General features: G+C 44.5%; 19 pseudogenes; all 19 read right to left on the reverse strand.

Moving 5' to 3' along the window:
• Positions 1–4,354: 4,354 nt before the first annotated feature.
• LOC137111539 (5S ribosomal RNA) lies at positions 4,355–4,473 on the reverse strand (annotated as a pseudogene).
• Positions 4,474–5,330: 857 nt separating this feature from the next.
• Positions 5,331–5,449, reverse strand: LOC137111820 (5S ribosomal RNA; annotated as a pseudogene).
• Positions 5,450–6,306: 857 nt separating this feature from the next.
• LOC137111662 (5S ribosomal RNA) lies at positions 6,307–6,425 on the reverse strand (annotated as a pseudogene).
• An 857-nt stretch (positions 6,426–7,282) lies between these two features.
• LOC137112126 (5S ribosomal RNA) lies at positions 7,283–7,401 on the reverse strand (annotated as a pseudogene).
• An 856-nt stretch (positions 7,402–8,257) lies between these two features.
• On the reverse strand, positions 8,258–8,376 carry LOC137111663 (5S ribosomal RNA; annotated as a pseudogene).
• An 857-nt stretch (positions 8,377–9,233) lies between these two features.
• On the reverse strand, positions 9,234–9,352 carry LOC137111506 (5S ribosomal RNA; annotated as a pseudogene).
• An 856-nt stretch (positions 9,353–10,208) lies between these two features.
• Positions 10,209–10,327, reverse strand: LOC137111821 (5S ribosomal RNA; annotated as a pseudogene).
• Positions 10,328–11,184: 857 nt separating this feature from the next.
• LOC137111622 (5S ribosomal RNA) lies at positions 11,185–11,303 on the reverse strand (annotated as a pseudogene).
• Positions 11,304–12,160: 857 nt separating this feature from the next.
• LOC137112127 (5S ribosomal RNA) lies at positions 12,161–12,279 on the reverse strand (annotated as a pseudogene).
• An 866-nt stretch (positions 12,280–13,145) lies between these two features.
• Positions 13,146–13,264, reverse strand: LOC137111822 (5S ribosomal RNA; annotated as a pseudogene).
• An 857-nt stretch (positions 13,265–14,121) lies between these two features.
• On the reverse strand, positions 14,122–14,240 carry LOC137111824 (5S ribosomal RNA; annotated as a pseudogene).
• An 857-nt stretch (positions 14,241–15,097) lies between these two features.
• LOC137112204 (5S ribosomal RNA) lies at positions 15,098–15,216 on the reverse strand (annotated as a pseudogene).
• Positions 15,217–16,073: 857 nt separating this feature from the next.
• Positions 16,074–16,192, reverse strand: LOC137111623 (5S ribosomal RNA; annotated as a pseudogene).
• Positions 16,193–20,594: 4,402 nt separating this feature from the next.
• On the reverse strand, positions 20,595–20,713 carry LOC137111540 (5S ribosomal RNA; annotated as a pseudogene).
• Positions 20,714–21,570: 857 nt separating this feature from the next.
• On the reverse strand, positions 21,571–21,689 carry LOC137111825 (5S ribosomal RNA; annotated as a pseudogene).
• Positions 21,690–22,546: 857 nt separating this feature from the next.
• Positions 22,547–22,665, reverse strand: LOC137111664 (5S ribosomal RNA; annotated as a pseudogene).
• An 857-nt stretch (positions 22,666–23,522) lies between these two features.
• Positions 23,523–23,641, reverse strand: LOC137112128 (5S ribosomal RNA; annotated as a pseudogene).
• An 856-nt stretch (positions 23,642–24,497) lies between these two features.
• LOC137111665 (5S ribosomal RNA) lies at positions 24,498–24,616 on the reverse strand (annotated as a pseudogene).
• Positions 24,617–25,473: 857 nt separating this feature from the next.
• LOC137111508 (5S ribosomal RNA) lies at positions 25,474–25,592 on the reverse strand (annotated as a pseudogene).
• Between the last annotated feature and the right edge of the window lie 528 nt (positions 25,593–26,120).

The raw sequence follows: 26,120 nt of genomic DNA on the forward strand, positions 1-26,120 counted from the left end.
GCATGACACTTGCTAAGAAGAAGATAAATGTGGCAAAGTACAAAGTACTATAACTGTACTGGTCTGTTACGCCCCTGTCTAGGCTGTGGAACAAGATGGCGGCGCGGCAGTAGCTCGCAGCGGCCTCTCCGGATCCAACAAATGGTGTTTTTGCCGTATTTAGCCAGACCCTTTACAGTACATGGACACCACAGTCAGCTGTGTTCATGTTTACGACCGCCAGACATTGCTGCGGCACAGGGTTCATACATACAATAATCTGCACGAGGAAGTAATTGGTAACCTTCGCGACCTCGGCTTGCTACGACCCCAGCGACAAATACCAGGCCCCCAGCCCTCGGTGTCACCTGACGCCGGTGGCCAGGTGAGGGGACGTCGGAAGCGCTGCTCGAGGAAGCGGAAGCGCGGCAAGCGGGCGGGTGTCCGTGCTAGGCTAAATGCTAACCCTAGCCGGCCGGCTCTACCGTCCATTCTCCTCTCCAACGTCTGCTCCCTGGACAATAAACTAGACTAAATCCGACTCCAGCGGACCACGCGGCGAGAATTCAGAGACTGCTGCATCTTTGTTTTCACGGAGACGTGGCTCAGTGACAGAGTTCCGGAAGCCGCCATCCAGCTAGACGGGCTAACCGTGTTTCGCGCCGACAGAAACGCTGCTCTGTGCGGTAAGACTCGCGGTGGTGGCGTGTGTGTTTACATCAACACGGAGTGGTGCAAGAACTCTGTGCTTGTCTCACGTTTCTGCTCATCGCTAGTGGAGTTTGTGACTGTTAGATGCAGACCGTTCTATTTACCACGGGAATTCACCACTGTTTTCATTGTCGGAGTGTACATTCCCCCCAGCGCTAATGCTAAGGAGGCACTGTGTGAACTCTACGGTGCTATTAGCGACCTGCAGAACGCTCACCCCGACGGACTGTTTATTATTGCCGGAGATTTCAACCATGCGAATCTCAGGACTGTGCTCCCTAAACTTCATCAGCATGTGGACTTTGCAACGAGAGGAGGGAACACGCTGGATCTTGTTTACACAAACATCCCCGGCGCGTATCGTGCGGAGCCCCGCCCCCATCTCGGCTACTCAGACCACATCTCGGTTATGCTAATTCCAGCATACAGACCGCTCGTCAGACGCTCTAAACCGTTTCTGAAACAGGTGAAAACCTGGCCAGCAGGAGCTACTTCTGCTCTTCAAGACTGTTTTGAGTGCACTGACTGGGACATGTTTAGGGAGGCCGCAACCAACGGCGATTCCATCAACTTGGAGGAATACACGTCAACAGTAACCAGCTACATCAGCAAGTGCGTTGACGATGTGACCATCTCCAAGACCATCACTACACGCTCCAACAGGAAGCCGTGGATAAATGCCAATGTGTGTGCGCTGCTGAAACAAAGAGACGCTGCCTTCAGAACAGGGGACAAGACGGCCTTGAGAACAGCAAGGGCCAAACTGTCCCGTGCCATTAGAGAGGCAAAGCGCGCACACTCAAAGAAAATCCACGACCACTTCGAAGACAGCGGAGACACCCGGCGCATGTGGCAGGGCATCCAGGCGATCACGAACTACAAGACAACTTCACCTGATTGTGACCGCGACGCCTCCCTCCCAGATGCGCTGAACCACTTCTACGCCCGGTTTGAGGCACAGAACAACGTGAAGGCGAGGAAGTCCACTCCACCTCCCAGTGACCAGGTGCTCTGTCTAACCACAGCTGAAGTGAGGAAAACTCTATGCAGAGTTAACCCACGGAAGTCTGCTGGACCAGACAACATTCCTGGCAGAGTGCTCAGGGAGTGCGCAGAACAGCTAGCGGATGTCTTCACAGACATCTTCAACATCTCCCTGAGCAGCAACGTTGTTCCTACGTGCCTCAAGGCAACGACCATCGTGCCTGTGCCTAAGAAGTCTACTGTCTCCTGCCTCAATGACTACCGTCCCGTCGCGCTCACACCCATCGTGATGAAGTGCTTCGAGAGGCTCGTCATGAGGCACATTAAGACCCAACTCCCAACCTCCCTGGACCCCATGCAGTTTGCGTATCGTCCAAATCGTTCCACGGACGATGCCATCTCCACGACCCTCCATCTGGCCCTCACCCACCTGGACAGTAAGGACTCATACGTACGAATGCTGTTCATTGACTTCAGCTCAGCATTCAACACAATCATCCCTCAGCACCTGACTGAGAAATTGAGCATACTGGGCCTGAACACCTCCCTCTGCAACTGGATTCTGGACTTCCTGACTGGGAGACCCCAGTCAGTCCGGATCGGGAACAACATCTCCAGCACCACCACACTGAGCACTGGAGCCCCTCAGGGCTGTGTGCTCAGCCCTCTACTGTTCACTCTGCTGACGCACGACTGTGTAGCAATGCACAGCTCAAACCACTTAGTCAAGTTTGCTGATGACACGACCGTGGTGGGTTTAATCAGCAAGAACGACGAGTCAGCCTACAGAGAGGAGGTGCAACGATTAACAGCCTGGTGTGGAGCAAACAACCTGTCTCTGAACGTTAACAAAACTAAAGAGATGGTTGTGGACTTCAGGAGAGCACAGGGTGACCATTCTCCATTGATCATCGATGGATCCTCAGTGGAGATAGTCAAGAGCACCAAATTCCTTGGTGTTCATCTGGCGGACAACCTCACCTGGTCAGTCAACACCAGCTCCATCACCAAGAAGGCCCAGCAGCGTCTCTACTTCCTGAGAAGGCTGAGGAAAGCCCATCTCCCTCCCCCCATCCTGACCATGTTCTACAGAGGGACCATTGAGAGCATCCTGAGCAGCTGCATCACTGCCTGGTTTGGGAACTGCACCGTCGCGGATCGCAAGACCCTACAGAGGATAGTGAGGACAGCTGAGAAGATCATCGGAGTCTCTCTGCCCTCTATCATGCACATTTACACCACACGCTGCATCCGCAAAGCCAACAGCATTGTGGACGACCGCACACACCCATCACACACACTCTTCACACTCCTGCCATCAGGAAAGAGGTTCCGAAGCATTCGGCCCACCACATCCAGACTATGCAACAGTTTTTTCCCACAAGCCATCAGGCTCCTCAACACACAGAACTGAAATAGAACTTAAACACACTGCAAACCGAACTCAGCACATTCTCATCACTCACTACTCATCTCATTCCACCACCACTTATTTATTATTTATTTACTTTTATCATTCTACATTTACTGCACTACACTGTTTACCTGCTGTTTTTTTTTGCACATTCCAATGCAATTGCACTTTTTTTACATGCTGGACATTTAAATGCACTATACCGTTTACAAGCTGCTCTTTTTTTTAACACCCCTAGCACACTTAACTGAACTGTACTGTACTGTAAAATAGTATACAGTAGGTTTACTGGTCGGCACTGTCTTGGGTCTTGTGTCTTGTGTCCTGTCCTGTGTTACTTGTGTTGTCTGTCTACACTGTACGTCTGTACTGTTTTTTCGTCTGCACTGTTTGCACTTGGTTGCACTCGATGCACTTTATTATAACTTGTGTTGTTTGTAGCACCTTGGTTCTTGGAGGAACGTTATCTCGTTTCAACTGTGTACTGTGAACAACTGTGTATAGTAGAAATGACAATAAAAGCCACTTGACTTGACTAGGGGGTCAGGGTGCAACATACAAAGATAAATTAGCATGTTCCCTCTCCGATCCCCAAACCAAAATCCAGGATCGAGATGTTCCAACAGAATGATATTTATTTTAAACGAAAGAAAGTGTCAAACAAAACATGACACTACAACTCAGGGCGAACCAAGGCCAACATAATAAACAAAATAAGCCATTTCCCACAGAAAGTGCTAGCTAGCCTGATAGAAATAAACAAACCAAAAGACAGTCGCTAACCCTAACTCCCTAATGTGAAAACAATCCAAAGAAAATGGCAGTTCACCCCTACAGATTTAATACTATTTACAAAATATACAATTTATAAACAAAACCACGGCACAAAACCTAACAATTCAAAAATGCTAAATAAGGTTTGGAAACCAAGAACAGCAAACAGGTGCTGATGCCAGAAAGAGCCTCGCTAGCTGTTGGGAACCGTACTTTTAAAACTCCAGGAAGTGTAGGATGGACCAATCAGCTTCCTGTACTGCCCCCCAATCCGGCCAATCAGGCAGGGCACCTATAAGAACAAGAAAATAAAAACAACACATATGGCCAGGACCGTAACATGGTCTACTAGTAATGAAGCACGATGGTTGGCAAACCAATAAAGTAGCAAAACAGCAATGAAAGAACAAAATTTGATGAAAATATAGAACAATTTCTATGAATAAATAGGCAGTAACACCAGCTTGTGCTGCCCGTAAACCCAAGCAAAGAAGCTTACAGCACGTGGTATTCCCAGGCGGTCTTCCTACCAAGTACTAACAAGGCCCGGCCCTATTTGGCTGCCGAGATCGGACGGGATCGGGCGCTTAGAGAGCGGTGTGGCCGTAAGCTGCATTTGACATCATCAACAGCTCTTAAAAACGCTGGAGAAGCAGAATGCATGACACTTGCTAAGAAGAAGATAAATGTGGCAAAGTACAAAGTACTATAACTGTACTGGTCTGTTACGCCCCTGTCTAGGGGGTCAGGGTGCAACATACAAAGATAAATTAGCATGTTCCCTCTCCGATCCCCAAACCAAAATCCAGGATCGAGATGTTCCAACAGAATGATATTTATTTTAAACGAAAGAAAGTGTCAAACAAAACATGACACTACAACTCAGGGCCAACCAAGGCCAACATAATAAACAAAATAAGCCATTTCCCACAGAAAGTGCTAGCTAGCCTGAAAGAAATAAACAAACCAAAAGACAGTCGCTAACCCTAACTCCCTAATGTGAAAACAGTCCAAAGAAAATGGCAGTTCACCCCTACAGATTTAATACTATTTACAAAATATACAATTTATAAACCAAACCACGGCACAAAACCTAACAATTCAAAAATGCTAAATAAGGTTTGGAAACCAAGAACAGCAAACAGGTGCTTATGCCAGAAAGAGCCTCGCTAGCTGTTGGGAACCGTACTTTTAAAACTCCAGGAAGTGTAGGATGGACCAATCAGCTTCCTGTACTGCCCCCCAATCCGGCCAATCAGGCAGGGCACCTATAAGAACAACAAAATAAAAACAACACATATGGCCAGGACCGTAACATGGTCTACTAGTAATGAAGCACGATGGTTGGCAAACCAATAAAGTAGCAAAACAGCAATGTAAGAACAAAATTTGATGAAAATATAGAACAATTTCTATGAATAAATAGGCAGTAACACCAGCTTGTGCTGCCCGTAAACCCAAGCAAAAAAGCTTACAGCACCTGGTATTCCCAGGCGGTCTTCCTACCAAGTACTAACCAGGCCCGGCTCTATTTGGCTGCCGAGATCGGACGAGATCGGGCGCTTAGAGAGCGGTGTGGCCGTAAGCTGCATTTGACATCATCAACAGCTCTTAAAAACGCTGGAGAAGTAGAATGCATGACAATTGCTAAGAAGAAGATAAATTGTGGCAAAGTACAAAGTACTATAACTGTACTGGTCTGTTACGCCCCTGTCTAGGGGGTCAGGGTGCAACATACAAAGATAAATTAGCATGTTCCCTCTCCGATCCCCAAACCAAAATCCAGGATCGAGATGTTCCAACAGAATGATATTTATTTTAAACGAAAGAAAGTGTCAAACAAAACATGACACTACAACTCAGGGCGAACCAAGGCCAACATAATAAACAAAATAAGCCATTTCCACAGAAAGTGCTAGCTAGCCTGATAGAAATAAACAAACCAAAAGACAGTCGCTAACCCTAACTCCCTAATGTGAAAACAGTCCAAAGAAAATGGCAGTTCACCCTACAGATTTAATACTATTTACAAAATATACAATTTATAAACAAAACCACGGCACAAAACCTAACAATTCAAAAATGCTAAATAAGGTTTGGAAACCAAGAACAGCAAACAGGTGCTGCTGCCAGAAAGAGCCTCGCTAGCTGTTGGGAACCGTACTTTTAAAACTCCAGGAAGTGAAGGATGGACCAATCAGCTTCCTGTACTGCCCCCCAATCCGGCCAATCAGGCAGGGCACCTATAGAAACAAGAAAATAAAAACTACACATATGGCCAGGACCGTAACATGGTCTACTAGTAATGAAGCACGATGGTTGGCAAACCAATAAAGTAGCAAAACAGCAATGAAAGAACAAAATTTGATGAAAATATAGTACAATTTCTATGAATAAAATAGGCAGTAACACGAGCTTGTGTTGCCCGTAAACCCAAGCAAAGAAGCTTACAGCACGTGGTATTCCCAGGCGGTCTTCCTACCAAGTACTAACAAGGCCCGGCCCTATTTGGCTGCCGAGATCGGACGGGATCGAGCGCTTAGAGAGCAGTGTGGCCGTAAGCTGCATTTGACATCATCAACAGCTCTTAAAAACGCTGGAGAAGCAGTATGCATGACACTTGCTAAGAAGAAGATAAATGTGGCAAAGTACAAAATACTATAACTGTACTGGTCTGTTACGCCCCTGTCTAGGGGGTCAGGGTGCAACATACAAAGATAAATTAGCATGTTCCCTCTCCGATCCCCAAACCAAAATCCAGGATCGAGATGTTCCAACAGAATGATATTTATTTTAAACGAAAGAAAGTGTCAAACAAAACATGACACTACAACTCAGGGCGAACCAAGGCCAACACAATAAACAAAATAAGCCATTTCCCACAGAAAGTGCTAGCTAGCCTGATAGAAATAAACAAACCAAAAGACAGTCGCTAACCCTAACTCCCTAATGTGAAAAAAGTCCAAAGAAAATGGCAGTTCACCCCTACAGATTTAATACTATTTACAAAATATACAATTTATAAACAAAACCACGGCACAAAACCTAACAATTTAAAAATGCTAAATGAGGTTTGGAAACCAAGAACAGCAAACAGGTGCTGATACCAGAAAGAGCCTCGCTAGCTGTTGGGAACCGTACTTTTAAAACTCCAGGAAGTGTAGGATGGACCAATCAGCTTCCTGTACTGCCCCCCAATCCGGCCAATCAGGCAGGGCACCTATAAGAACAAAAAAATAAAAACAACACATATGGCCAGGACCGTAACATGGTCTACTAGTAATGAAGCACGATGGTTGGCAAACCAATAAAGTAGCAAAACAGTAATGAAAGAACAAAATTTGATGAAAATATAGAACAATTTCTATGAATAAATAGGCAGTAACACCAGCTTGTGCTGCCCGTAAACCCAAGCAAAAAAGCTTACAGCACCTGGTATTCCCAGGCGGTCTTCCTACCAAGTACTAACCAGGCCCGGCTCTATTTGGCTGCCGAAATCGGACGAGATCGGGCGCTTAGAGAGCGGTGTGGCCGTAAGCTGCATTTGACATCATCAACAGCTCTTAAAAACGCTGGAGAAGGAGAATGCATGACACTTGCTAAGAAGAAGATAAATGTGGCAAAGTACAAAGTACTATAACTGTACTGGTCTGTTACGCCCTTGTCTAGGGGTCAGGGTGCAACATACAAAGATAAATTAGCATGTTCCCTCTCCGATCCCCAAACCAAAATCCAGGATCGAGATGTTCCAACAGAATGATATTTATTTTAAACGAAAGAAAGTGTCAAACAAAACATGACACTACAACTCAGGGCGAACCAAGGCCAACATAATAAACAAAATAAGCCATTTCCCACAGAAAGTGCTAGCTAGCCTGATAGAAATAAACAAACCAAAAGACAGTCGCTAACCCTAACTCCCTAATGTGAAAACAGTCCAAAGAAAATGGCAGTTCACCCCTACAGATTTAATACTATTTACAAAATATACAATTTATAAACAAAACCACGGCACAAAACCTAACAATTCAAAAATGCTAAATAAGGTTTGGAAACCAAGAACAGCAAACAGGTGCTGATGCCAGAAAGAGCCTCGCTAGCTGTTGGGAACCGTACTTTTAAAACTCCAGGAAGTGTAGGATGGACCAATCAGCTTCCTGTACTGCCCCCCAATCCGGCCAATCAGGCAGGGCACCTATAAGAACAACAAAATAAAAACAACACATATGGCCAGGACCGTAACATGGTCTACTAGTAATGAAGCACGATGGTTGGCAAACCAATAAAGTAGCAAAACAGCAATGTAAGAACAAAATTTGATGAAAATATAGAACAATTTCTATGAATAAATAGGCAGTAACACCAGCTTGTGCTGCCCGTAAACCCAAGCAAAAAAGCTTACAGCACGTGGTATTCCCAGGCGGTCTTCCTACCAAGTACTAACAAGGCCCGGCCCTATTTGGCTGCCGAGATCGGACGGGATCGAGCGCTTAGAGAGCAGTGTGGCCGTAAGCTGCATTTGACATCATCAACAGCTCTTAAAAACGCTGGAGAAGCAGTATGCATGACACTTGCTAAGAAGAAGATAAATGTGGCAAAGTACAAAATACTATAACTGTACTGGTCTGTTACGCCCCTGTCTAGGGGGTCAGGGTGCAACATACAAAGATAAATTAGCATGTTCCCTCTCCGATCCCCAAACCAAAATCCAGGATCGAGATGTTCCAACAGAATGATATTTATTTTAAACGAAAGAAAGTGTCAAACAAAACATGACACTACAACTCAGGGCGAACCAAGGCCAACACAATAAACAAAATAAGCCATTTCCCACAGAAAGTGCTAGCTAGCCTGATAGAAATAAACAAACCAAAAGACAGTCGCTAACCCTAACTCCCTAATGTGAAAAAAGTCCAAAGAAAATGGCAGTTCACCCCTACAGATTTAATACTATTTACAAAATATACAATTTATAAACAAAACCACGGCACAAAACCTAACAATTTAAAAATGCTAAATGAGGTTTGGAAACCAAGAACAGCAAACAGGTGCTGATACCAGAAAGAGCCTCGCTAGCTGTTGGGAACCGTACTTTTAAAACTCCAGGAAGTGTAGGATGGACCAATCAGCTTCCTGTACTGCCCCCCAATCCGGCCAATCAGGCAGGGCACCTATAAGAACAAAAAAATAAAAACAACACATATGGCCAGGACCGTAACATGGTCTACTAGTAATGAAGCACGATGGTTGGCAAACCAATAAAGTAGCAAAACAGTAATGAACGAACAAAATTTGATGAAAATATAGAACAATTTCTATGAATAAATAGGCAGTAACACCAGCTTGTGCTGCCCGTAAACCCAAGCAAAAAAGCTTACAGCACCTGGTATTCCCAGGCGGTCTTCCTACCAAGTACTAACCAGGCCCGGCTCTATTTGGCTGCCGAAATCGGACGAGATCGGGCGCTTAGAGAGCTGTGTGGCCGTAAGCTGCATTTGACATCATCAACAGCTCTTAAAAACGCTGGAGAAGGAGAATGCATGACACTTGCTAAGAAGAAGATAAATGTGGCAAAGTACAAAGTACTATAACTGTACTGGTCTGTTACGCCCTTGTCTAGGGGTCAGGGTGCAACATACAAAGATAAATTAGCATGTTCCCTCTCCGATCCCCAAACCAAAATCCAGGATCGAGATGTTCCAACAGAATGATATTTATTTTAAACGAAAGAAAGTGTCAAACAAAACATGACACTACAACTCAGGGCGAACCAAGGCCAACATAATAAACAAAATAAGCCATTTCCCACAGAAAGTGCTAGCTAGCCTGATAGAAATAAACAAACCAAAAGACAGTCGCTAACCCTAACTCCCTAATGTGAAAACAGTCCAAAGAAAATGGCAGTTCACCCCTACAGATTTAATACTATTTACAAAATATACAATTTATAAACAAAACCACGGCACAAAACCTAACAATTCAAAAATGCTAAATAAGGTTTGGAAACCAAGAACAGCAAACAGGTGCTGATGCCAGAAAGAGCCTCGCTAGCTGTTGGGAACCGTACTTTTAAAACTCCAGGAAGTGTAGGATGGACCAATCAGCTTCCTGTACTGCCCCCCAATCCGGCCAATCAGGCAGGGCACCTATAAGAACAACAAAATAAAAACAACACATATGGCCAGGACCGTAACATGGTCTACTAGTAATGAAGCACGATGGTTGGCAAACCAATAAAGTAGCAAAACAGCAATGTAAGAACAAAATTTGATGAAAATATAGAACAATTTCTATGAATAAATAGGCAGTAACACCAGCTTGTGCTGCCCGTAAACCCAAGCAAAAAAGCTTACAGCACCTGGTATTCCCAGGCGGTCTTCCTACCAAGTACTAACCAGGCCCGGCTCTATTTGGCTGCCGAGATCGGACGAGATCGGGCGCTTAGAGAGCGGTGTGGCCGTAAGCTGCATTTGACATCATCAACAGCTCTTAAAAACGCTGGAGAAGTAGAATGCATGACACTTGCTAAGAAGAAGATAAATGTGGCAAAGTACAAAGTACTATAACTGTACTGGTCTGTTACGCCCCTGTCTAGGGGGTCAGGGTGCAACATACAAAGATAAATTAGCATGTTCCCTCTCCGATCCCCAAACCAAAATCCAGGATCGAGATGTTCCAACAGAATGATATTTATTTTAAACGAAAGAAAGTGTCAAACAAAACATGACACTACAACTCAGGGCGAACCAAGGCCAACATAATAAACAAAATAAGCCATTTCCCACAGAAAGTGCTAGCTAGCCTGATAGAAATAAACAAACCAAAAGACAGTCGCTAACCCTAACTCCCTAATGTGAAAACAGTCCAAAGAAAATGGCAGTTCACCCCTACAGATTTAATACTATTTACAAAATATACAATTTATAAACAAAACCACGGCACAAAACCTAACAATTCAAAAATGCTAAATAAGGTTTGGAAACCAAGAACAGCAAACAGGTGCTGCTGCCAGAAAGAGCCTCGCTAGCTGTTGGGAACCGTACTTTTAAAACTCCAGGAAGTGAAGGATGGACCAATCAGCTTCCTGTACTGCCCCCCAATCCGGCCAATCAGGCAGGGCACCTATAAGAACAAGAAAATAAAAACTACACATATGGCCAGGACCGTAACATGGTCTACTAGTAATGAAGCACGATGGTTGGCAAACCAATAAAGTAGCAAAACAGCAATGAAAGAACAAAATTTGATGAAAATATAGTACAATTTCTATGAATAAATAGGCAGTAACACGAGCTTGTGTTGCCCGTAAACCCAAGCAAAGAAGCTTACAGCACGTGGTATTCCCAGGCGGTCTTCCTACCAAGTACTAACAAGGCCCGGCCCTATTTGGCTGCCGAGATCGGACGGGATCGGGCGCTTAGAGAGCAGTGTGGCCGTAAGCTGCATTTGACATCATCAACAGCTCTTAAAAACGCTGGAGAAGCAGATTGCATGACACTTGCTAAGAAGAAGATAAATGTGGCAAAGTACAAAGTACTATAACTGTACTGGTCTGTTACGCCCCTGTCTAGGGGGTCAGGGTGCAACATACAAAGATAAATTAGCATGTTCCCTCTCCGATCCCCAAACCAAAATCCAGGATCGAGATGTTCCAACAGAATGATATTTATTTTAAACGAAAGAAAGTGTCAAACAAAACATGACACTACAACTCAGGGCGAACCAAGGCCAACACAATAAACAAAATAAGCCATTTCCCACAGAAAGTGCTAGCTAGCCTGATAGAAATAAACAAACCAAAAGACAGTCGCTAACCCTAACTCCCTAATGTGAAAACAGTCCAAAGAAAATGGCAGTTCACCCCTACAGATTTAATACTATTTACAAAATATACAATTTATAAACAAAACCACGGCACAAAACCTAACAATTCAAAAATGCTAAATGAGGTTTGGAAACCAAGAACAGCAAACAGGTGCTGATGCCAGAAAGAGCCTCGCTAGCTGTTGGGAACCGTACTTTTAAAACTCCAGGAAGTGTAGGATGGACCAATCAGCTTCCTGTACTGCCCCCCAATCCGGCCAATCAGGCAGGGCACCTATAAGAACAAGAAAATAAAAACAACACATATGGCCAGGACCGTAACATGGTCTACTAGTAATGAAGCACGATGGTTGGCAAACCAATAAAGTAGCAAAACAGTAATGAAAGAACAAAATTTGATGAAAATATAGAACAATTTCTATGAATAAATAGGCAGTAACACCAGCTTGTGCTGCCCGTAAACCCAAGCAAAAAAGCTTACAGCACCTGGTATTCCCAGGCGGTCTTCCTACCAAGTACTAACCAGGCCCGGCTCTATTTGGCTGCCGAAATCGGACGAGATCGGGCGCTTAGAGAGCGGTGTGGCCGTAAGCTGCATTTGACATCATCAACAGCTCTTAAAAACGCTGGAGAAGCAGAATGCATGACACTTGCTAAGAAGAAGATAAATGTGGCAAAGTACAAAGTACTATAACTGTACTGGTCTGTTACGCCCTTGTCTAGGGGTCAGGGTGCAACATACAAAGATAAATTAGCATGTTCCCTCTCCGATCCCCAAACCAAAATCCAGGATCGAGATGTTCCAACAGAATGATATTTATTTTAAACGAAAGAAAGTGTCAAACAAAACATGACACTACAACTCAGGGCGAACCAAGGCCAACATAATAAACAAAATAAGCCATTTCCCACAGAAAGTGCTAGCTAGCCTGATAGAAATAAACAAACCAAAAGACAGTCGCTAACCCTAACTCCCTAATGTGAAAACAAGAGAAAACAATCAAAAGAAAATGGCAGTCCACCCCTACAGATTTAATACTATTTACAAAATATACAATTTATAAACAAAACCACGGCACAAAACCTAACAATTCAAAAATGCTAAATAAGGTTTGGAAAGCAAGAACAGCAAACAGGTGCTGCTGCCAGAAAGAGCCTCGCTAGCTGTTGGGAACCGTACTTTTAAAACTCCAGGAAGTGTAGGATGGACCAATCAGCTTCCTGTACTTCCCCCAAATCCGGCCAATCAGGAAGGGCACCTATAAGAACAACAAAATAAAAACAACACATATGGCCAGGACCGTGACATGGTCTACTAGTAATGAAGCACGATGGTTGACAAACCAATAAAGTAGCAAAACAGCAATGAAAGAACAAAATTTGATGAAAATATAGAACAATTTCTATGAATAAATAGGCAGTAAAACCAGCTTGTGCTGCCCGTAAACCCAAGCAAAAAAGCTTACAGCACCTGGTATTCCCAGGCGGTCTTCCTACCAAGTACTAACCAGGCCCGGCTCTATTTGGCTGCCGAGATCGGACGAGATCGGGCGCTTAGAGAGCGGTGTGGCCGTAAGCTGCATTTGACATCATCAACAGCTCTTAAAAACGCTGGAGAAGCAGAATGCATGACACTTGCTAAGAAGAAGATAAATGTGGCAAAGTACAAAGTACTATAACTGTACTGGTCTGTTACGCCCCTGTCTAGGGGGTCAGGGTGCAACATACAAAGATAAATTAGCATGTTCCCTCTCCGATCCCCAAACCAAAATCCAGGATCGAGATGTTCCAACAGAATGATATTTATTTTAAACGAAAGAAAGTGTCAAACAAAACATGACACTACAACTCAGGGCGAACCAAGGCCAACATAATAAACAAAATAAGCCATTTCCCACAGAAAGTGCTAGCTAGCCTGATAGAAATAAACAAACCAAAAGACAGTCGCTAACCCTAACTCCCTAATGTGAAAACAGTCCAAAGAAAATGGCAGTTCACCCCTACAGATTTAATACTATTTACAAAATATACAATTTATAAACAAAACCACGGCACAAAACCTAACAATTCAAAAATGCTAAATAAGGTTTGGAAACCAAGAACAGCAAACAGGTGCTGATGCCAGAAAGAGCCTCGCTAGCTGTTGGGAACCGTACTTTTAAAACTCCAGGAAGTGTAGGATGGACCAATCAGCTTCCTGTACTGCCCCCCAATCCGGCCAATCAGGCAGGGCACCTATAAGAACAAGAAAATAAAAACAACACATATGGCCAGGACCGTAACATGGTCTACTAGTAATGAAGCACGATGGTTGGCAAACCAATAAAGTAGCAAAACAGCAATGAAAGAACAAAATTTGATGAAAATATAGAACAATTTCTATGAATAAATAGGCAGTAACACCAGCTTGTGCTGCCCGTAAACCCAAGCAAAAAAGCTTACAGCACCTGGTATTCCCAGGCGGTCTTCCTACCAAGTACTAACCAGGCCCGGCTCTATTTGGCTGCCGAGATCGGACGAGATCGGGCGCTTAGAGAGCGGTGTGGCCGTAAGCTGCATTTGACATCATCAACAGCTCTTAAAAACGCTAGAGAAGCAGAATGCATGACACTTGCTAAGAAGAAGATAAATGTGGCAAAGTACAAAGTACTATAACTGTACTGGTCTGTTACGCCCCTGTCTAGGGGGTCAGGGTGAAACATACAAAGATAAATTAGCATGTTCCCTCTCCGATCCCCAAACCAAACTCCAGGATCGAGATGTTCCAACAGAATGATATTTATTTTAAACGAAAGAAAGTGTCAAACAAAACATGACACTACAACTCAGGGCGAACCAAGGCCAACATAATAAACAAAATAAGCCATTTCCCACAGAAAGTGCTAGCTAGCCTGATAGAAATAAACAAACCAAAAGACAGTCGCTAACCCTAACTCCCTAATGTGAAAACAGTCCAAAGAAAATGGCAGTTCACCCCTACAGATTTAATACTATTTACAAAATATACAATTTATAAACAAAACCACGGCACAAAACCTAACAATTCAAAAATGCTAAATAAGGTTTGGAAACCAAGAACAGCAAACAGGTGCTGATGCCAGAAAGAGCCTCGCTAGCTGTTGGGAACCGTACTTTTAAAACTCCAGGAAGTGTAGGATGGACCAATCAGCTTCCTGTACTGCCCCCCAATCCGGCCAATCAGGCAGGGCACCTATAAGAACAAGAAAATAAAAACAACACATATGGCCAGGACCGTAACATGGTCTACTAGTAATGAAGCACGATGGTTGGCAAACCAATAAAGTAGCAAAACAGCAATGAAAGAACAAAATTTGATGAAAATATAGTACAATTTCTATGAATAAATAGGCAGTAACACCAGCTTGTGCTGCCCGTAAACCCAAGCAAAGAAGCTTACAGCACCTGGTATTCCCAGGCGGTCTTCCTACCAAGTACTAACAAGGCCCGGCCCTATTTGGCTGCCGAGATCGGACGGGATCGGGCGCTTAGAGAGCGGTGTGGCCGTAAGCTGCATTTGACATCATCAACAGCTCTTAAAAACGCTGGAGAAGCAGAATGCATGACACTTGCTAAGAAGAAGATAAATGTGGCAAAGTACAAAGTACTATAACTGTACTGGTCTGTTACGCCCCTGTCTAGGGGGTCAGGGTGCAACATACAAAGATAAATTAGCATGTTCCCTCTCCGATCCCCAAACCAAAATCCAGGATCGAGATGTTCCAACAGAATGATATTTATTTTAAACGAAAGAAAGTGTCAAACAAAACATGACACTACAACTCAGGGCGAACCAAGGCCAACATAATAAACAAAATAAGCCATTTCCCACAGAAAGTGCTAGCTAGCCTGATAGAAATAAACAAACCAAAAGACAGTCGCTAACCCTAACTCCCTAATGTGAAAACAGTCCAAAGAAAATGGCAGTTCACCCCTACAGATTTAATACTATTTACAAAATATACAATTTATAAACAAAACCACGGCACAAAACCTAACAATTCAAAAATGCTAAATAAGGTTTGGAAAGCAAGAACAGCAAACAGGTGCTGATGCCAGAAAGAGCCTCGCTAGCTGTTGGGAACCGTACTTTTAAAACTCCAGGAAGTGTAGGATGGACCAATCAGCTTCCTGTACTGCCCCCCAATCCGGCCAATCAGGCAGGGCACCTATAAGAACAAGAAAATAAAAACAACACATATGGCCAGGACCGTAACATGGTCTACTAGTAATGAAGCACGATGGTTGGCAAACCAATAAAGTAGCAAAACAGCAATGAAAGAACAAAATTTGATGAAAATATAGAACAATTTCTATGAATAAATAGGCAGTAACACCAGCTTGTGCTGCCCGTAAACCCAAGCAAAGAAGCTTACAGCACGTGGTATTCCCAGGCGGTCTTCCTACCAAGTACTAACAAGGCCCGGCCCTATTTGGCTGCCGAGATCGGACGGGATCGGGCGCTTAGAGAGCAGTGTGGCCGTAAGCTGCATTTGACATCATCAACAGCTCTTAAAAACGCTGGAGAAGCAGAATGCATGACACTTGCTAAGAAGAAGATAAATGTGGCAAAGTACAAAGTACTATAACTGTACTGGTCTGTTACGCCCCTGTCTAGGCTGTGGAACAAGATGGCGGCGCGGCAGTAGCTCGCAGCGGCCTCTCCGGATCCAACAAATGGTGTTTTTGCCGTATTTAGCCAGACCCTTTACAGTACATGGACACCACAGTCAGCTGTGTTCATGTTTACGACCGCCAGACATTGCTGCGGCACAGGGTTCATACATACAATAATCTGCACGAGGAAGTAATTGGTAACCTTCGCGACCTCGGCTTGCTACGACCCCAGCGACAAATACCAGGCCCCCAGCCCTCGGTGTCACCTGACGCCGGTGGCCAGGTGAGGGGACGTCGGAAGCGCTGCTCGAGGAAGCGGAAGCGCGGCAAGCGGGCGGGTGTCCGTGCTAGGCTAAATGCTAACCCTAGCCGGCCGGCTCTACCGTCCATTCTCCTCTCCAACGTCTGCTCCCTGGACAATAAACTAGACTAAATCCGACTCCAGCGGACCACGCGGCGAGAATTCAGAGACTGCTGCATCTTTGTTTTCACGGAGACGTGGCTCAGTGACAGAGTTCCGGAAGCCGCCATCCAGCTAGACGGGCTAACCGTGTTTCGCGCCGACAGAAACGCTGCTCTGTGCGGTAAGACTCGCGGTGGTGGCGTGTGTGTTTACATCAACACGGAGTGGTGCAAGAACTCTGTGCTTGTCTCACGTTTCTGCTCATCGCTAGTGGAGTTTGTGACTGTTAGATGCAGACCGTTCTATTTACCACGGGAATTCACCACTGTTTTCATTGTCGGAGTGTACATTCCCCCCAGCGCTAATGCTAAGGAGGCACTGTGTGAACTCTACGGTGCTATTAGCGACCTGCAGAACGCTCACCCCGACGGACTGTTTATTATTGCCGGAGATTTCAACCATGCGAATCTCAGGACTGTGCTCCCTAAACTTCATCAGCATGTGGACTTTGCAACGAGAGGAGGGAACACGCTGGATCTTGTTTACACAAACATCCCCGGCGCGTATCGTGCGGAGCCCCGCCCCCATCTCGGCTACTCAGACCACATCTCGGTTATGCTAATTCCAGCATACAGACCGCTCGTCAGACGCTCTAAACCGTTTCTGAAACAGGTGAAAACCTGGCCAGCAGGAGCTACTTCTGCTCTTCAAGACTGTTTTGAGTGCACTGACTGGGACATGTTTAGGGAGGCCGCAACCAACGGCGATTCCATCAACTTGGAGGAATACACGTCAACAGTAACCAGCTACATCAGCAAGTGCGTTGACGATGTGACCATCTCCAAGACCATCACTACACGCTCCAACAGGAAGCCGTGGATAAATGCCAATGTGTGTGCGCTGCTGAAACAAAGAGACGCTGCCTTCAGAACAGGGGACAAGACGGCCTTGAGAACAGCAAGGGCCAAACTGTCCCGTGCCATTAGAGAGGCAAAGCGCGCACACTCAAAGAAAATCCACGACCACTTCGAAGACAGCGGAGACACCCGGCGCATGTGGCAGGGCATCCAGGCGATCACGAACTACAAGACAACTTCACCTGATTGTGACCGCGACGCCTCCCTCCCAGATGCGCTGAACCACTTCTACGCCCGGTTTGAGGCACAGAACAACGTGAAGGCGAGGAAGTCCACTCCACCTCCCAGTGACCAGGTGCTCTGTCTAACCACAGCTGAAGTGAGGAAAACTCTATGCAGAGTTAACCCACGGAAGTCTGCTGGACCAGACAACATTCCTGGCAGAGTGCTCAGGGAGTGCGCAGAACAGCTAGCGGATGTCTTCACAGACATCTTCAACATCTCCCTGAGCAGCAACGTTGTTCCTACGTGCCTCAAGGCAACGACCATCGTGCCTGTGCCTAAGAAGTCTACTGTCTCCTGCCTCAATGACTACCGTCCCGTCGCGCTCACACCCATCGTGATGAAGTGCTTCGAGAGGCTCGTCATGAGGCACATTAAGACCCAACTCCCAACCTCCCTGGACCCCATGCAGTTTGCGTATCGTCCAAATCGTTCCACGGACGATGCCATCTCCACGACCCTCCATCTGGCCCTCACCCACCTGGACAGTAAGGACTCATACGTACGAATGCTGTTCATTGACTTCAGCTCAGCATTCAACACAATCATCCCTCAGCACCTGACTGAGAAATTGAGCATACTGGGCCTGAACACCTCCCTCTGCAACTGGATTCTGGACTTCCTGACTGGGAGACCCCAGTCAGTCCGGATCGGGAACAACATCTCCAGCACCACCACACTGAGCACTGGAGCCCCTCAGGGCTGTGTGCTCAGCCCTCTACTGTTCACTCTGCTGACGCACGACTGTGTAGCAATGCACAGCTCAAACCACTTAGTCAAGTTTGCTGATGACACGACCGTGGTGGGTTTAATCAGCAAGAACGACGAGTCAGCCTACAGAGAGGAGGTGCAACGATTAACAGCCTGGTGTGGAGCAAACAACCTGTCTCTGAACGTTAACAAAACTAAAGAGATGGTTGTGGACTTCAGGAGAGCACAGGGTGACCATTCTCCATTGATCATCGATGGATCCTCAGTGGAGATAGTCAAGAGCACCAAATTCCTTGGTGTTCATCTGGCGGACAACCTCACCTGGTCAGTCAACACCAGCTCCATCACCAAGAAGGCCCAGCAGCGTCTCTACTTCCTGAGAAGGCTGAGGAAAGCCCATCTCCCTCCCCCCATCCTGACCATGTTCTACAGAGGGACCATTGAGAGCATCCTGAGCAGCTGCATCACTGCCTGGTTTGGGAACTGCACCGTCGCGGATCGCAAGACCCTACAGAGGATAGTGAGGACAGCTGAGAAGATCATCGGAGTCTCTCTGCCCTCTATCATGCACATTTACACCACACGCTGCATCCGCAAAGCCAACAGCATTGTGGACGACCGCACACACCCATCACACACACTCTTCACACTCCTGCCATCAGGAAAGAGGTTCCGAAGCATTCGGCCCACCACATCCAGACTATGCAACAGTTTTTTCCCACAAGCCATCAGGCTCCTCAACACACAGAACTGAAATAGAACTTAAACACACTGCAAACCGAACTCAGCACATTCTCATCACTCACTACTCATCTCATTCCACCACCACTTATTTATTATTTATTTACTTTTATCATTCTACATTTACTGCACTACACTGTTTACCTGCTGTTTTTTTTTGCACATTCCAATGCAATTGCACTTTTTTTACATGCTGGACATTTAAATGCACTATACCGTTTACAAGCTGCTCTTTTTTTTAACACCCCTAGCACACTTAACTGAACTGTACTGTACTGTAAAATAGTATACAGTAGGTTTACTGGTCGGCACTGTCTTGGGTCTTGTGTCTTGTGTCCTGTCCTGTGTTACTTGTGTTGTCTGTCTACACTGTACGTCTGTACTGTTTTTTCGTCTGCACTGTTTGCACTTGGTTGCACTCGATGCACTTTATTATAACTTGTGTTGTTTGTAGCACCTTGGTTCTTGGAGGAACGTTATCTCGTTTCAACTGTGTACTGTGAACAACTGTGTATAGTAGAAATGACAATAAAAGCCACTTGACTTGACTAGGGGGTCAGGGTGCAACATACAAAGATAAATTAGCATGTTCCCTCTCCGATCCCCAAACCAAAATCCAGGATCGAGATGTTCCAACAGAATGATATTTATTTTAAACGAAAGAAAGTGTCAAACAAAACATGACACTACAACTCAGGGCGAACCAAGGCCAACATAATAAACAAAATAAGCCATTTCCCACAGAAAGTGCTAGCTAGCCTGATAGAAATAAACAAACCAAAAGACAGTCGCTAACCCTAACTCCCTAATGTGAAAACAATCCAAAGAAAATGGCAGTTCACCCCTACAGATTTAATACTATTTACAAAATATACAATTTATAAACAAAACCACGGCACAAAACCTAACAATTCAAAAATGCTAAATAAGGTTTGGAAACCAAGAACAGCAAACAGGTGCTGATGCCAGAAAGAGCCTCGCTAGCTGTTGGGAACCGTACTTTTAAAACTCCAGGAAGTGTAGGATGGACCAATCAGCTTCCTGTACTGCCCCCCAATCCGGCCAATCAGGCAGGGCACCTATAAGAACAAGAAAATAAAAACAACACATATGGCCAGGACCGTAACATGGTCTACTAGTAATGAAGCACGATGGTTGGCAAACCAATAAAGTAGCAAAACAGCAATGAAAGAACAAAATTTGATGAAAATATAGAACAATTTCTATGAATAAATAGGCAGTAACACCAGCTTGTGCTGCCCGTAAACCCAAGCAAAGAAGCTTACAGCACGTGGTATTCCCAGGCGGTCTTCCTACCAAGTACTAACAAGGCCCGGCCCTATTTGGCTGCCGAGATCGGACGGGATCGGGCGCTTAGAGAGCGGTGTGGCCGTAAGCTGCATTTGACATCATCAACAGCTCTTAAAAACGCTGGAGAAGCAGAATGCATGACACTTGCTAAGAAGAAGATAAATGTGGCAAAGTACAAAGTACTATAACTGTACTGGTCTGTTACGCCCCTGTCTAGGGGGTCAGGGTGCAACATACAAAGATAAATTAGCATGTTCCCTCTCCGATCCCCAAACCAAAATCCAGGATCGAGATGTTCCAACAGAATGATATTTATTTTAAACGAAAGAAAGTGTCAAACAAAACATGACACTACAACTCAGGGCCAACCAAGGCCAACATAATAAACAAAATAAGCCATTTCCCACAGAAAGTGCTAGCTAGCCTGAAAGAAATAAACAAACCAAAAGACAGTCGCTAACCCTAACTCCCTAATGTGAAAACAGTCCAAAGAAAATGGCAGTTCACCCCTACAGATTTAATACTATTTACAAAATATACAATTTATAAACCAAACCACGGCACAAAACCTAACAATTCAAAAATGCTAAATAAGGTTTGGAAACCAAGAACAGCAAACAGGTGCTTATGCCAGAAAGAGCCTCGCTAGCTGTTGGGAACCGTACTTTTAAAACTCCAGGAAGTGTAGGATGGACCAATCAGCTTCCTGTACTGCCCCCCAATCCGGCCAATCAGGCAGGGCACCTATAAGAACAACAAAATAAAAACAACACATATGGCCAGGACCGTAACATGGTCTACTAGTAATGAAGCACGATGGTTGGCAAACCAATAAAGTAGCAAAACAGCAATGTAAGAACAAAATTTGATGAAAATATAGAACAATTTCTATGAATAAATAGGCAGTAACACCAGCTTGTGCTGCCCGTAAACCCAAGCAAAAAAGCTTACAGCACCTGGTATTCCCAGGCGGTCTTCCTACCAAGTACTAACCAGGCCCGGCTCTATTTGGCTGCCGAGATCGGACGAGATCGGGCGCTTAGAGAGCGGTGTGGCCGTAAGCTGCATTTGACATCATCAACAGCTCTTAAAAACGCTGGAGAAGTAGAATGCATGACAATTGCTAAGAAGAAGATAAATGTGGCAAAGTACAAAGTACTATAACTGTACTGGTCTGTTACGCCCCTGTCTAGGGGGTCAGGGTGCAACATACAAAGATAAATTAGCATGTTCCCTCTCCGATCCCCAAACCAAAATCCAGGATCGAGATGTTCCAACAGAATGATATTTATTTTAAACGAAAGAAAGTGTCAAACAAAACATGACACTACAACTCAGGGCGAACCAAGGCCAACATAATAAACAAAATAAGCCATTTCCCACAGAAAGTGCTAGCTAGCCTGATAGAAATAAACAAACCAAAAGACAGTCGCTAACCCTAACTCCCTAATGTGAAAACAGTCCAAAGAAAATGGCAGTTCACCCCTACAGATTTAATACTATTTACAAAATATACAATTTATAAACAAAACCACGGCACAAAACCTAACAATTCAAAAATGCTAAATAAGGTTTGGAAACCAAGAACAGCAAACAGGTGCTGCTGCCAGAAAGAGCCTCGCTAGCTGTTGGGAACCGTACTTTTAAAACTCCAGGAAGTGAAGGATGGACCAATCAGCTTCCTGTACTGCCCCCCAATCCGGCCAATCAGGCAGGGCACCTATAAGAACAAGAAAATAAAAACTACACATATGGCCAGGACCGTAACATGGTCTACTAGTAATGAAGCACGATGGTTGGCAAACCAATAAAGTAGCAAAACAGCAATGAAAGAACAAAATTTGATGAAAATATAGTACAATTTCTATGAATAAATAGGCAGTAACACGAGCTTGTGTTGCCCGTAAACCCAAGCAAAGAAGCTTACAGCACGTGGTATTCCCAGGCGGTCTTCCTACCAAGTACTAACAAGGCCCGGCCCTATTTGGCTGCCGAGATCGGACGGGATCGAGCGCTTAGAGAGCAGTGTGGCCGTAAGCTGCATTTGACATCATCAACAGCTCTTAAAAACGCTGGAGAAGCAGTATGCATGACACTTGCTAAGAAGAAGATAAATGTGGCAAAGTACAAAATACTATAACTGTACTGGTCTGTTACGCCCCTGTCTAGGGGGTCAGGGTGCAACATACAAAGATAAATTAGCATGTTCCCTCTCCGATCCCCAAACCAAAATCCAGGATCGAGATGTTCCAACAGAATGATATTTATTTTAAACGAAAGAAAGTGTCAAACAAAACATGACACTACAACTCAGGGCGAACCAAGGCCAACACAATAAACAAAATAAGCCATTTCCCACAGAAAGTGCTAGCTAGCCTGATAGAAATAAACAAACCAAAAGACAGTCGCTAACCCTAACTCCCTAATGTGAAAAAAGTCCAAAGAAAATGGCAGTTCACCCCTACAGATTTAATACTATTTACAAAATATACAATTTATAAACAAAACCACGGCACAAAACCTAACAATTTAAAAATGCTAAATGAGGTTTGGAAACCAAGAACAGCAAACAGGTGCTGATACCAGAAAGAGCCTCGCTAGCTGTTGGGAACCGTACTTTTAAAACTCCAGGAAGTGTAGGATGGACCAATCAGCTTCCTGTACTGCCCCCCAATCCGGCCAATCAGGCAGGGCACCTATAAGAACAAAAAAATAAAAACAACACATATGGCCAGGACCGTAACATGGTCTACTAGTAATGAAGCACGATGGTTGGCAAACCAATAAAGTAGCAAAACAGTAATGAAAGAACAAAATTTGATGAAAATATAGAACAATTTCTATGAATAAATAGGCAGTAACACCAGCTTGTGCTGCCCGTAAACCCAAGCAAAAAAGCTTACAGCACCTGGTATTCCCAGGCGGTCTTCCTACCAAGTACTAACCAGGCCCGGCTCTATTTGGCTGCCGAAATCGGACGAGATCGGGCGCTTAGAGAGCGGTGTGGCCGTAAGCTGCATTTGACATCATCAACAGCTCTTAAAAACGCTGGAGAAGGAGAATGCATGACACTTGCTAAGAAGAAGATAAATGTGGCAAAGTACAAAGTACTATAACTGTACTGGTCTGTTACGCCCTTGTCTAGGGGTCAGGGTGCAACATACAAAGATAAATTAGCATGTTCCCTCTCCGATCCCCAAACCAAAATCCAGGATCGAGATGTTCCAACAGAATGATATTTATTTTAAACGAAAGAAAGTGTCAAACAAAACATGACACTACAACTCAGGGCGAACCAAGGCCAACATAATAAACAAAATAAGCCATTTCCCACAGAAAGTGCTAGCTAGCCTGATAGAAATAAACAAACCAAAAGACAGTCGCTAACCCTAACTCCCTAATGTGAAAACAGTCCAAAGAAAATGGCAGTTCACCCCTACAGATTTAATACTATTTACAAAATATACAATTTATAAACAAAACCACGGCACAAAACCTAACAATTCAAAAATGCTAAATAAGGTTTGGAAACCAAGAACAGCAAACAGGTGCTGATGCCAGAAAGAGCCTCGCTAGCTGTTGGGAACCGTACTTTTAAAACTCCAGGAAGTGTAGGATGGACCAATCAGCTTCCTGTACTGCCCCCCAATCCGGCCAATCAGGCAGGGCACCTATAAGAACAACAAAATAAAAACAACACATATGGCCAGGACCGTAACATGGTCTACTAGTAATGAAGCACGATGGTTGGCAAACCAATAAAGTAGCAAAACAGCAATGTAAGAACAAAATTTGATGAAAATATAGAACAATTTCTATGAATAAATAGGCAGTAACACCAGCTTGTGCTGCCCGTAAACCCAAGCAAAAAAGCTTACAGCACGTGGTATTCCCAGGCGGTCTTCCTACCAAGTACTAACAAGGCCCGGCCCTATTTGGCTGCCGAGATCGGACGGGATCGAGCGCTTAGAGAGCAGTGTGGCCGTAAGCTGCATTTGACATCATCAACAGCTCTTAAAAACGCTGGAGAAGCAGTATGCATGACACTTGCTAAGAAGAAGATAAATGTGGCAAAGTACAAAATACTATAACTGTACTGGTCTGTTACGCCCCTGTCTAGGGGGTCAGGGTGCAACATACAAAGATAAATTAGCATGTTCCCTCTCCGATCCCCAAACCAAAATCCAGGATCGAGATGTTCCAACAGAATGATATTTATTTTAAACGAAAGAAAGTGTCAAACAAAACATGACACTACAACTCAGGGCGAACCAAGGCCAACACAATAAACAAAATAAGCCATTTCCCACAGAAAGTGCTAGCTAGCCTGATAGAAATAAACAAACCAAAAGACAGTCGCTAACCCTAACTCCCTAATGTGAAAAAAGTCCAAAGAAAATGGCAGTTCACCCCTACAGATTTAATACTATTTACAAAATATACAATTTATAAACAAAACCACGGCACAAAACCTAACAATTTAAAAATGCTAAATGAGGTTTGGAAACCAAGAACAGCAAACAGGTGCTGATACCAGAAAGAGCCTCGCTAGCTGTTGGGAACCGTACTTTTAAAACTCCAGGAAGTGTAGGATGGACCAATCAGCTTCCTGTACTGCCCCCCAATCCGGCCAATCAGGCAGGGCACCTATAAGAACAAAAAAATAAAAACAACACATATGGCCAGGACCGTAACATGGTCTACTAGTAATGAAGCACGATGGTTGGCAAACCAATAAAGTAGCAAAACAGTAATGAACGAACAAAATTTGATGAAAATATAGAACAATTTCTATGAATAAATAGGCAGTAACACCAGCTTGTGCTGCCCGTAAACCCAAGCAAAAAAGCTTACAGCACCTGGTATTCCCAGGCGGTCTTCCTACCAAGTACTAACCAGGCCCGGCTCTATTTGGCTGCCGAAATCGGACGAGATCGGGCGCTTAGAGAGCTGTGTGGCCGTAAGCTGCATTTGACATCATCAACAGCTCTTAAAAACGCTGGAGAAGGAGAATGCATGACACTTGCTAAGAAGAAGATAAATGTGGCAAAGTACAAAGTACTATAACTGTACTGGTCTGTTACGCCCTTGTCTAGGGGTCAGGGTGCAACATACAAAGATAAATTAGCATGTTCCCTCTCCGATCCCCAAACCAAAATCCAGGATCGAGATGTTCCAACAGAATGATATTTATTTTAAACGAAAGAAAGTGTCAAACAAAACATGACACTACAACTCAGGGCGAACCAAGGCCAACATAATAAACAAAATAAGCCATTTCCCACAGAAAGTGCTAGCTAGCCTGATAGAAATAAACAAACCAAAAGACAGTCGCTAACCCTAACTCCCTAATGTGAAAACAGTCCAAAGAAAATGGCAGTTCACCCCTACAGATTTAATACTATTTACAAAATATACAATTTATAAACAAAACCACGGCACAAAACCTAACAATTCAAAAATGCTAAATAAGGTTTGGAAACCAAGAACAGCA

Source organism: Channa argus, unplaced genomic scaffold (assembly GCF_033026475.1).
Source record: "Channa argus isolate prfri unplaced genomic scaffold, Channa argus male v1.0 Contig011, whole genome shotgun sequence".
Lineage (NCBI taxonomy): Eukaryota > Metazoa > Chordata > Actinopteri > Anabantiformes > Channidae > Channa > Channa argus.